The sequence below is a fragment of the Nelumbo nucifera genome, chromosome 7 (genome assembly GCF_055504915.1).
Source record: "Nelumbo nucifera cultivar China Antique chromosome 7, China Antique-T2T, whole genome shotgun sequence".
Classification (NCBI taxonomy): Eukaryota; Viridiplantae; Streptophyta; class Magnoliopsida; order Proteales; family Nelumbonaceae; genus Nelumbo; species Nelumbo nucifera.
Window position 1 is genome coordinate 4678886 of NC_142655.1, and position 13233 is coordinate 4692118.

The 13233-nt window shown below is 42.4% G+C and overlaps 1 protein-coding gene and 1 pseudogene across 14 annotated transcripts in view; one reads left to right on the forward strand and one right to left on the reverse strand.

The window, feature by feature from the left end:
• Positions 1–13233, forward strand: part of LOC104597470 (ARM repeat superfamily protein) — a 79457-nt gene that overhangs the window by 36718 nt on the left and 29506 nt on the right. The gene's annotated exons all lie outside the window — the stretch shown is intronic.
• LOC148790106 (protein NRT1/ PTR FAMILY 4.6 pseudogene) lies at positions 472–10578 on the reverse strand (annotated as a pseudogene). Its single transcript, XR_016078384.1, has one exon. The product of XR_016078384.1 is annotated as a protein NRT1/ PTR FAMILY 4.6 pseudogene (transcript).

Genomic DNA, 13233 nt, shown 5'->3' on the forward strand with positions numbered 1-13233 from the left:
TGCAAGCATCTTTTCTCCACCGGAAATTACTGATACATTGTTCGTCTTCTTCCTCAATAGAACGCAGAGCGGCAGCACCAAAGTCATTCTCACCTCTGGTTCCACTCCGTTTTTTTCTCTTTTTTTTTTCTCTTTTGTCCTTTCCATTCTCCCCTCCATCCATCGTGCAACCATTGCTCATCTTCCCTATAGAGAGACTGGGCCGAATGGACCCTAGCCCATTAGTGTCTTTCTTATTAGTTCTTTCTTGTTATGTTTTCTTATTGGGCCTTTTCTTTATGGGCCTTTAGCTCTAGTTTATGTTTTCTAAGTATAGTGCTGATGTGGACGCCTACTTAAGGGCAATCTTGTAAATTATGTAACTTAAGTAAGTTTATTAAAAGATTAGTGGGGGAAAGAGGAGATTATCGAACTCTTCATTTCTTTCTCCTTTCTTCTCCAATCTTCCTTCTTCTTCTTGCTGTCTTCTTCTCCTCTCTTTTGCTTTAATCTGAAATATTCTGCTAATTTTATTGGTTTGAATCACATCTTGGTATCAGAGTGGGTCTCCCTTCCATTTTTCCCTTTTTTCTTTTTTTCCCATACACTTTTTTTTTCTAATCGAAAGGTGTATGGAGAGATAAATTGCTGATTATTCAGATATCTTGTTTGCTTAGTTGGTAGATGGTTTGGAGAGTCAGAATCTGGCTGAAGATTGCCAAGAAAGTGGGACTGTAGATTTTTTTCCCTAAACCCTAGCCAACTAGAGAATTTCTAGTTACGGGTTTTAGAGGCTGTTTGAGTGTGGCACTCAAGGCTTGGAGGGTTCCTTTTTATCTCCAAAAGTGGGTGGCTGCAGTTGGAAGTGGTTTGGATAGCTCTGGTTTGAGCGTCTACTTCTTTTCTTTTTCTCCCCGGAGGCCAGGTACGGTGAAACCCTAGTTTTGGGACTTTTGAGTGCTTGACTGACCTTAGTTAGGTCTATTAAGGTTGAAAACATTGTTTTTTGATTTTCGTTTGATTGATGGAGCAATCTGAAAGTGAGGCGAAGCAGATCCCAGTGTCAAGGGTTGGTTCCGTAGATTCCATTCTGATAGGAGTGACTACAATTAAACTTGACAGAACAAATTACCTTGCTTGGGCACAATCTATTAAGATCCATGTCTGTAGTATAGGTAAACTAGGGTTTCTAACGGGTAGTAAGGTGATGCCCGATGAGAATGATCCTACATATGAGAAATGGATGCAGGATAACTACATAGTTATTGGGTGGTTGGTAAATTCTATGCAGCCTCACATAAGTCAACACTATATGTGGATGGCTTCAGCCAAGGAGATTTAGGATAGTGTGATAGAGACATACTCAGAAATTAAATGTTGCAAGGGCCTACAAACTGAAGAATGATGTGAAAAATTTAAAACAAGGGGAGAAGAGTGTGGCCGTCTATTATTCGATGTTGAAGTCACTATGGCAGGAGATAGATGTTATGGAAGCATTTGTATGGGAAAGCACCAAAGATGCAGAAACTTTCAGGAAATTTGTGGAAAGAATCAGGGTGTTTGAGTTCCTTACTGGACTCAATCCTGAATTTGATACTACAAGGCAGAATATCCTGGCTAAGGATGAAGTGTCACTTGCTTAGGCATACTCTATGGTGAATAGTGAAGAGTGCCGATGACAGGTACAGCTACAGACCCTACCTCCTCCAGAACATTTTGCACATGTTGGAGTAAAACCAAAGGGACTAAATGAAAAAAAGGAGGTGATATGTGAATACTGCAAGAAGCCGAAACATACTAAGGATTCTTGTTGGAAGCTTCATCTAGATCTTCCTGAGAGGTTTTGGAACAACAACAACTTTAAGAAGGGTGGTTAGTTTGGAAAGCCCAAGAATGCAAATGTTGCTATAGTATTTGAATGCGAAGAAAAATCTGCTGTGGAACAACTGGCGGCAGTGAAGGCAGAATTTGAGAGGTATGGGAAGTTGATAAACCACTTGGAGTTTACTATTGCATCTTCCTCCTCAGGCACCCCCTCTACATCCACTTTTTCCCATTCAGGTATTCGTGCTTCTGCAAATCATGCTACAACCTTAGGTAATCGTAGAATTCCTTGGATCATAGACTCTGGTGCATCAGACCATATGACTAGCATACCCAACCTTTTTGTTCATACAAGCTCCTCTCGGGTAGAGAGAAGATTTCTCTTGCTGATGGGTCTCTTGCTCCCATCTCTGGCAAGGGGAATATTAAAGCCTCTGACTCACTTGTATTATCATCTGTCCTTTATGTTCCCAAATTTAGCACTAACCTTTTATTTGTTAGTAGTTTAACAAAATCAATGAACTGCAGCATAACCTTCTTTCCTACTTATCGTGTTTTTTAGGACTTGAAGTCTCAGAGGACGATTGGGAGTGGCCATGAGGCAAATGGAAATACTTGCTGGATGTCTCTGATCAAAGTCCTGGATTACCTAGTGGAGTAGCTTTGGAGTCTGTTTTATCAGAGTTAAGTTAATAAAGTCTTGATATGTCATTTCAGATTTGGTCATTTGTCTTTTTCAGCTTTGAGTCATTTGTTTCCGGAAATGTTTTAGGGAATATCCCTATCAAGTCTTTATTGTGAGTCATGTGAACTTGCAAAACATTGTAAACAATCTCTTTCAGTGAGTAATAAAAGATCTGTTTCTCCTTTCCATATTGTGCACTCTGATGTGTGGGGGCCACATCATTTACCTACTATGGGGGGTTACAAATATTTCATTCTTTTCATTGATGATATCTCTCCTTACACTTGGATTTACCTTATGAAATCCCGGGATGAAGTACCAAATATTGTACAAAAATTTCATGAACTTATACTTACCCAGTTTAACACTCGGATAAAAAATTTCATAAACTTATACTGTTCCTTTCTTTGGTACTTCTCTTGAGGGGGAGTATTCAAAGGAGTTGTTTGCATTGTCACCATCTGTTCCTATTCCAATTCCCATTGAATCTTCTATATAGTCTTCTCCAGTCGAGTCATCTATCCCTTCTCCCCCCTCCTGCTCATTCCCTTACTTTTCCTTCCCATCCTATTATCCAGAGGTGGTACCAGAGACAAAGACTCAAAGACATGTAAGCTGTTTCCACGCCTTCAGATGTGCCTCTTGCTCCTCCCATCACTATTGAGGTAACAGGTCAGCCCTCTTCTACCACTTCGGATACCTTCCTTGACCTTGATCTTCCTATTGCCCTTCACAAAGGCAAACGGAAATGTACAACTCATTGTATTTCCAAACACTTGTCCTACAACCTTCTTTCCCCTTCCTATTATTCCTTCCTTGCCTTTGTTTCCACACATGTGACTCCCAGATCTGTCCCAGATGCCTTGTCCAAACCAGAATGGAGGGATGCTATGATGACTGAACTAGATGCTTTGTATAAGAACAATACCTGGGAAATTGTGGATTTGCTTGTGGGAAAGGAATTTGTTGGTTGTAAGTGGGTGTTCACTATTAAGTATCATTCGGATGGTACTGTTGAGAGATATAAGGCCTGTTTGGTTGCTAAAGGATATGCTCAGATGTATGGTATTGATTACTTAGAAACTTTTGCCCCAGTAGCCAAGATGACTTCAGTTCGAGTTTTGCTATCTTTAGCTACTATTTTTGATTGGCCTCTTCATCAGTTTGATGTAAAGAATGCTTTTTTGAATGGGGACCTACATGAAGAGGTCTATATGTCTTTACCTCCAGGGGTGTATGGGAAGGAGATGCAAGGAAAGGTTTATAAACTGAAGAAGTCTCTTTACAACCTTAAGCAATCTCCTAGAGCCTAATTTGACAGATTTCGGGCTGCTCTTGTTGCTGTTGGGTACACACAGACTCAATCAGATCATACTTTGTTTGTTAAGAGGAGAGATTCCTTTGTGACCCTTTTGATTGTCTATGTTGATGATATTGTGGTTAATGGTAATGATACTCAGGAAGTTGTTCATCTCAAAAGCTTTCTTATCACTGAGTTTGAAATTAAAGACTTGGGAGAACTCAGATATTTCTTGGGAATTGAAGTTGCCAGATCTAAGGATGGTATCTTCATTTCTCAGCGGGAGTATGTTCTTGATCTCCTTGCAGAGACTCTCAAACTAGGGGCTCGACCTGCTTTTACTCCTATAGACCTAAATCATAAGTTGTCAGCTATTGAAGGTGAATTGTTGCCTGATAAGGGAGTGTTCCATAGGCTGGTCGGGAAGTTATTATACCTTTGTATGACTCGGTCAGATATTTCCTATGCAGTTAGTGTAATCAGCCAGTTTATGCATTCTCCCAGAGATACACATTTAACAGCTGTTGAGAGAGTTCTGTGCTATCTGAAAGGGACTCCAGGGAAAGGTATCTTGTTTGCTAAGCATGGACACATGAAGCTGGAAGCATACACTGATGCTGAGTGGGCTGGATGTATTGATGATAGGAGCATGGTTTAAAGTATTGATACGATACGCCCCGTATCTGGTGTATCGTATCGTATCTTTTGAAAAAGATACACCCTCGAAACACTTGTTACAGGTGTTTCGGGAACCCACCTTTTTTTAATATAAAAAGCTATTTTTAGCTTCCCAAAAACCAAGATTTGAAAAAAAAAACTAAAAAAAAGTGTTTCGTGTGTTTCTAAGTACCCTTACAATACTGCCAATACGTAGTAGCGTATCAATACTATGAACCTTGGATAAGAGGTCCACTTCAGGTTACTGTGCTATGGTAGCAGGGAACATTGTATCATCGAGGAGTAAGAAGAAGTCTGTAGTGGCAAGATCCTTAGCTGACGCGGAGTACAGGGCAATGTCACATGGAGTTTTTGAACTTTTGTGGTTGAGATCACTTTTAGATGAATTGGGTATAGACTGTGAGAAGCCAATGATGTTATATTGTGACAACCAGGCTGCCATCAACATTGCACATAATCCTGTTCAACATGACAGAACTAAGCACACTGATGTTGACAGGCATTTTATATGAGAGAGAGTTGCCTCGGGAGAAGTCTGTCTACCATTTGTTGCTTCTGAAGAACAATTGGCTGATGTTTTGACAAAAGGTGTTCCTAAAGGAAAGCTGGTTCACTATATAAGCAAGCTGGGCATGATGGATATCTATGCTTAGCTCGAGGGGGAGTGTAGAGAGACTGGGCCGAATGGGCCCTAGCCCATTAGTGTCTTTCTTATTAGTTCTTTTCTTTCTTGTTATGTTTTCTTATTGGGCCTTTAGCTCTAGTTTATGTTTTCTAAGTATAGTGCTGATGTGGACGCCTACTTAAGGGCAATTTGTAAATTATGTAACTTAAGTAAGTTTATTAAAAGATTAGTGGGGGAAAGAGGAGATTGTCGAACTCCTTTTTGTTCTCTTTTCTTCTCCAATCTTCCTTCTTCTTCTTGCTGTCTTCTCCTTCCTTTCTTTTGCTTTAATCTGAAATATTCTGCTAATTTTATTGGTTTGAATCACATCTTTCCCTGACCTTGCGACAACCTGCCCTATTCAAGTGTAGTGGAGACTTTGGTGATAATCAATAATACTTTGAATCAATACCTAAAGGAAAATTCATAGCATAAATTACTGCTGGCCCCTCCGTGAAGAAGAATTCGAGAAGACCAGCCAAGGTGAAAAGGTCAGCCAACCCAAGGAACAAGTACTGCAGTGCCACCCAAAAGAAAGTGATAGGTAATGGTTTGTTTGAGTTGAGCAATCCAGTTTCGGTCTTCTGCTTTATCTCCACCATAGCTGCTACTGCCATGGCGACAATGGACAGAACCAGCCCAATACCGATCCGTTGCAGATGAGATATCCCCATCTCTGTTTTGGTCACTTTCCTAGCAAATGGGATGATGAGATGGTTGTAGACTGGTGCAAGGATCATGATGAAGAGAACAGGGAAGACAGGGAGGGAGGCTGGAGGGATCTTTAGGGAATTTAGTTTTGTGTTCATTGTTGCTGCTTGTTGAACAGAGAGAGTCGAGAGCTGGGCAAGGCAACAGTTTAGCACGATGGTGCAAGCGAAGGTTGGGAGGATTTTCAGAACAATCTTGACCTCTTCTACTTCTACCGTAGTACATTCTAGTGCTGGGTGAGCAGGCTTGTTCATAACAGCTCTATTAAGGAAAATGAGGCCTTGGGTTGGTGTTTGAACCTCAGCCTTTTCTTTGGACTTGCCGTCTTCTACTTTCAAACTGCTCTGGGCCGGGTTGGAAGGGATTGTGGCCATGCTTGCAACAGCATTACTTGGGCTCTTACTAAGGCATGTATTGTTGCAAATTGCTGCCACCACAACCTGTTCGACGAAATTATGTTTGATTTTGATACAACGACAATACAAGAATGTGTGCTGTATGCATGGCCTACTACAAGCAGAGGTGGGGTATGTGCACTGGTAGCTAAACCGTTGCTTGATTTTGGACTAGCAGGCGTTTGAATTCATACCTTGGATATGGTTGTAAGTGGACTTCCGGTGGGTATCTAGTTCCTGTAAGTAGTTGATCCAGCGAGGAAGATAAGGATGGACAAAAATATGGTCATAGTGGAGATACCAAGTCCCCATTTGCACCCTTTGTTGTCTTCAACCCAAACCACCTACGTGACTGCAATCAGTGCACCACAGGAGAGGCAGGACACAAAGTAGTTGAAGAAGGTAGACCTCTGCTTTCTTCCCTGTGGGGTGGTCTCATCGAATTGCTCAGCTACGTGTGCTGGCAGTGACCCTTTTATTCCACCAACTCCTAGAGCCACCAGATAGAGGCCTCCAAACAACAAGGCTGCTTTCCCGCCGCTGACATCTTCTCGGCAGTGTATGTTATCGTCGGCCAGGTTACATGTTGGAGGTCTGAGAGATGGCAAATGAGCTTGCAGCGTGAGTATCACTAGACCTTGTTCCAACCATCAAAACTGATTAGCCTTTTGCAGGTGCCACTTAATTATCATGTCTGTTTTTAATTTGTTTATACGTGATTCATTAATAAACTAAAAGCTCTTTGATTTTGATTTACTTGGCAGTTGGCACCACCCCTCATCTATGGAGATCGGATGTCTGGAATTGGAATGCATATCCATGCTCCATCATCCACACGGTCAAACACTCATCCTATATATCAAGCTAAGTTTCACCGTAGGCCATAGGGGATACAGTCTATAAAGAGAAGCAGAAGACACTACCATTTGGCTGCACATTCTTCTTCTGGACATTAGCAAACACTTAATTAGGACACAGTAAGGTCAGCATGGACTTAAGTTCATAGATGAGGGGTGGTGCCATTATGGGAGGCATGGCTACCAAGTGCAAAATTCTTAGCAACCAATTATATACAAGCCCGTGCTGACCCGTGCTCAGCACAGGTAACTCCGCTAGTATGTATATAAGAAGAAAACTGTTATGGGCCCGGGAATAGGATCTCGTCACGGGTCGGTCCACGGGGAAAAGCTCCTGTTTTCCCTTGTTCTTCCCCTTCCTAGCTGAACCTATCTTGGCGTCCTAGAGGGTGATTTGTCCAAGAGATCACCGAACTCTCCTTTTACTCTCTTTCTTGACTGGAAATTTGATATCTTTATTCAATAATTTCAGCTCCTTAAATAGGAGATTACAAGAGGTAAGAGTCCTCCTTGTAGGAAGACTCCTTGATAACTAAACTGCTTACAGATAAGATAGATAAGATTCCTAGATAAGACTAACTAAACTGCTTACAGATAAGATAGATAAGACTCCTAGATAAGACTCCCTACTCAAGAAGGATAAAAACTCCCTAAGATAAATCAGACTCTATATTAATCCTTATTGGAACATATAAGATAAGAGTAAGAAAGCAGATAAGATAAAGATAAGGTAAGATGAATTGTGGCTAGCTAGATAATCTGATGAGGGTCCCACGTTACTGCTGCTGCCGGCGGCGGTACTTTTTCCCCACGAATGCGTCCATAACATTACTCCCCTCATGAACTACGAGCTTGTCCTCAAGCTCGAAATCTGGATATGTGTCTTGGAGTTCAGTCAAGGGAATCCAGGATAGGTGGAATGATTTAGCCCTCCTGGATCGGGTTCCAATGAAGGGGGTTCATCCTCATCGTCCTCTTGTTCCACCAGGAGGCAGAAAAGTCTCTTGCACTTGTGTCCTGCTGATTAGAGTTCATCACAATTAAAACACTGTCCCCTCACCCTGCGTTCCGCCATCTCAGCCCTGGACAAGTGCTTAATAGGGGGTGCAACAACGCTGCTCCCCTCACTGGATGCTGATCTGGAATTGTGGCTCGTCCGTGGTTTCCGTTCTTGGCTGGCTGCTGAAGATGGAGCCATTCCGAGTGGTTCCGGGGATGCCCATGCGGTTGGAGGCCGCCCCATACTGAAGGTTCCGCGGCTGAGCTGCATCTTTCGTTTGAAGGCGCGAGCTAGATTCATGGCTGTAACCAGGTTGGGGGGGTGTTGCATCTCCACATCCACCCTCAAGGGTTCTGCTAACCCTGCAGTGAACATGTCTACCTGCTGGTCCGGTCGTACCGAAGCTGCTCTGGCAAGGAGGGTCTGGAATTGGCGCTGGTCTTCAGCCACCGTTCCCGTCTGTTTGAGGTTGATCAGTTCACCCAACGGGTTGCTCGTCAATGGGGGGCCCAAACCTGAGGAGGCAGTAGGATTTGAATTTGGTCCAACTGAGCCTAGGTTCCTCCTGCTCCAATTTATAAAACCAGAGCTGCGCCTCCTCCGTCATGTGGAATGCGGCCAAGCTTACCTTGTTGTTGTCCCCTGTCCGTTGGTTGCGGAAGAACTGCTCGCATCTGTACAACCATCCCAAAGGATCTCTGGCGCCGCTGTATGAAGGGAACTCCAGCCTGCTGTACTTGGGAACGACTGTGGCTACCGGGGGGACGACCTGCTGCTCGCCGGACGACTTCGTCAAGTTTGGTCGGCGGCTGTTTGTGGTTACAGCCCCTTCTGGATTCCTCTCGTTGTTAGAGAAATACGATTCCAGCAAGCGTCGCAGCTCTTGGACATCGTCTTTGACCTCACGAACCTCCACGCTGGTTTCCACGAGCCTATGCTCAAGTTCGTGGACCCTGGATGATAGCTGCTCCAGATCTCCCATGACGGCAGGCTCTAATACCAAATTGTTATGGGCCCGGGAATAGGATCTCGTCATGGGCCGGTCCACGGGGAAAATCTCCTGTTTTCCCTTGTTCTTCCCCTTCCTAGCTGAACCTATCTTGGCGTCCTAGAGGGTGATTTGTCCAAGAGATCACCGAACTCTCCTTTTACTCTCTTTCTTGACTGGAAATTTGATATCTTTATTCAATAATTTCAGCTCCTTAAATAGGAGATTACAAGAGGTAAGAGTCCTCCTTGTAGGAAGACTCCTTGATAACTAAACTACTTACAGATAAGATAGATAAGACTAACTAAACTGCGTACAGATAAGATAGGTAAGACTCCTAGATAAGACTCCCTACTCAAGAAGGATAAAAACTCCCTAAGATAAATCAGACTCTATACTAATCCTTATTGGAACAGATAAGATAAGAGTAAGAAAGCAGATAAGGTAAAGATAAGGTAAGATGAACTGTGGCTAGCTAGATAATCTGATGAGGGTCCCACGTTACTGCTGCTGCCGGCGGCGGTACTTTTTCCCCACGAATGCGTCCATAACAAAAACCAGTTGAAGAATTTTCTTGTATAACAAGAAAAATAAGAAGGAAGAAGAGGGAAAGATCTGTTCAACTTGATCTGCAGAATTTTGAGAGACTGACAAGAATTATAAAAAAGGAACCAAGAGACTGACAAGGCAATCAAATTACTGCTTTGTGGGTGTATAGATAAGCCAATGGCTTTGCTGATACTTTAGCAAAGCAAGGAGTAAACAGGGAACAATTATTTTGGGGCCCATTAGATGTAGAGTCTATGTGAAAATTTGATTTTAGTCTAAGTGGCTGCCCAGCCTAGTTCCTTTATTGCTTTTAAGAAAGATCAGTTATTCATCAAAAAAAAAAAAAAAGAAAAGAATAGTCTAGCCTAGCAACCAATGATATTGCTTCCTTAATATGGTCCAAGAAGCTGCCAAGGTCCAGTGATGTTTTGCAAACCCCCTTCCCCCACTAAGTTCTCATACCTCAACAAGTAGCCAATTAACCATCCTTAAGTACCAGCAGCACATTTCCTTCATGGGCCCATGGCTCCTAAATGATCTGCGAATACCTGAACTCCTAGAGTTTCCAATGCTATAGCCATCAACATTCAACTTAATGTGATCACTATTCACTAGGCGTGAGGACAAATGTTGAAGCCAACAATTTCTATGATAAATGTTGTAAAGAGACTGGGCCGAATGGGCCCTAACAGCTGCTTGTGTGATATCCTTTATTTTTATCTTTTATTTTATGTTGATGGGCCACACTTAATGGGCCTGTTATTTGTTCTTGTTTATTTTCTTTATGTATTTGCCAAGCTGGCCGCCCACTTAAGGGCATACTTGTCATCATTAAATTTTAGAGATTAATAAAATAGGGTTAGAGGAGAAGGGTGAATGATTCAACTTCTTCTTCTCTTGCCTCTTCTCTTCGACATACACAGCTCTTGCACTATTGTTCAGATCTGATTTGCACTGTTAATTACTAGTATTAAACCTGATATTAGAAGACTGATTCACATCTTGGTATCAGAGCGGGTACAGTTCTTCTTTCTTCCTTTTTCTTCGTTCCTGTACACTTTAAAATCAAGAGAGTGTATGGAGAGATAGGTTCTCTATAGTATAGAGAATCACTTGCCTAGTTGGGAGAAGGGTTTGGAGATTTAAATTCTGGCCGAATCTTGCCAAGAAGTGATGTTGTTTTGCTGCTGCCCGAAACCCTAGCCAACTAGAGATTTTCGAGGTTACCAGGAAAGGTGAAGCTTGGGTGTGGCGCTCTGTGCTTGGAAGGTGTCTTGTGACTGCTAAAGGAGGGTGGTTCAGGTTAGGAAGAGTTTGGGTAAGTCTGGTTGGTGCGTCACCATCTTCTCTCCTCCTTCCATCTGCTGGACGGAGCAAAACCCTAGTTTTTCAAGCACCCTATTTCTGGTTTGACTTCAAGTAAGTTTGCATAGAAAAATTTTTAGTTCCTTGATTTCCGTTTGATTAATGGAGACATACGGAAGTGAGTTCAAGCAGGTGCCAGTTTCTGGACCTGCTCCAGTAGATTCCGTTTTGACTGGGGTTACCACGATTAAGCTAGATGGGACGAACTATCTTGCCTGAGCACAGTCTATAAAAATTTATGTTTGTAGTAGAGGAAAACTCGGGTATCTCACAAGTAGTAAGGTGAAACCCGAAGAGACAGATCCTGAATTTGAGAGATGGATGCAAGAGAACTATACCATTATAGGATGGTTAGTTAACTCTATGCAACCTCATATAAGCCAACACTATCTCTGGATGTCTTCTGCTAAAGAGATATGGAACAGTGTAACTGAGACTTATTCACAGAAACTGAATGTAGCCCGAGCGTACAAATTAAAAAGTGATGTGAAGAACCTGAGACAGGGGGAGAAGAGTGTAGCAATCTACTACTCTATACTGAAATCCCTATGGCAGGAAATTGATGTTATGGAAACTGTGGTATGGGAGAGTAAAAAGGATGCTGAAATGTACAGAAAGCTGGTGGAGAGAAATAGGGTGTTCGAGTTTCTCACTGGACTCAACCCTGAGTTTGATATTATCAGACATAATATTTTGGCCAGAGATGATGTTACTCTATCACAGGCATATGCCATGATAAGTAGTGAGGAAAGTAGACGACAAGTTCAATTGCAGAGTCCACCTACAGAACACTTTGCACATGCGGGAATGAAATCTAAGGGGCCTACTGAAAAGGGGGAGCAAGTGTGTGAATATTGCAAGAAACCACGACATAACAAGGACACCTGCTGGAAACTTCACCCTGGACTACTTCCTGAGAGGTTTAAGAACAATCCTAAGAAGGGCAGTCAAGGGGGAAAGCTCAAGACTACTAATGCTGCTACAGTACCTGAAGGGGGAAGGAAGGAGAGTGAGAAAACATCAACCATTGAGCAGTTGGCTGCAATGAGGTTAGACTTTGAGAAGTATGGGAAGCTCCTAAATCACCTGGAAGCTACAGTTTCTTCAGCCCACCCTTCCAACAGTACATCCTCTTCATCGGCTTTTGCTCACTTAGGTACATATGCCTCAGCAAATCATGCTTCAGTTTCAGGTAGTCATAAACTCCCTTGGATTATAGGTTCCGGTGCATCAGACCATATGGCCAACCTATCTAACCTTTTTTGTTCATATCATCTCCTCTCTGGGAAGAGAAAATATCCCTTGCCGATGGGTCACTTGCCCCCATCTCTGGTAAAGGAGATATAAAGACCTCTGACACCCTGTTCTTATCTTTTGTTCCCCATGTTCCTAAGCTTAACACAAACCTTTTATCTGTTAGTAGCTTAACAAAGTCCATGAACTGCAGCATAACCTTCTTTCCCACTCATTGTGTTTTTCAGGACTTGCAGTCTCAAAGGACGATTGGGAGTGGCCATGAGGCGAACGGAATATACCTGCTGGACACACTAGATTAAGCCTTGGGACCACCTCATGGAGTTGCTTTAGAGTCAGTTGTGTCAGAGTCTGTTAACAAAATTTTGTTATGTCATTTTCGGTTTGGTCATTTGTCTTTATCTGCTTTAAGTCATCTGTTCCCAGATATGTTTAAAGAGGAGTGTCTTTATCTAGTCTTCATTGTGAGTCATGTGAGTTAGCAAAGCATTGTAGACATTCCTATTCAATCAGTAATAAAAGATCTCTTTCTCCTTTCCATATTGTTCACTCTGATGTGTGGGGGCCATATCACATGCCAACCATGGGGGGCTACCGGTATTTTATCCTTTTTATTGATGATTATTCTCGTTATATTTGGATTTATCTCATGAAATCCCGGGATGAAGTACCTATTATTGTGAAAAATTTTCATGAACTCATCCTCACCCAGTTTAATACCCATATCAAAATATTTCGCTTTGACAATGCTAAGGAGTATTTTGAGAAAACCCTCTCCACCTATCTTGAAACTTTTGGGGTTATTCATCAAAGTTCTTGTTCTTACACTCCACAACAAAACGGGGTGGCGGAAAGAAAGAACAGACATGTGGTTGAGGTTGCCAGATCCCTTTTATTTGCATCCCATGTTCTTGTAAGGTATTGGGGAGATGCTGTTCATACTGCTACCTACCTAATCAATCGTATGCCCTTTAGGGTCCTTGG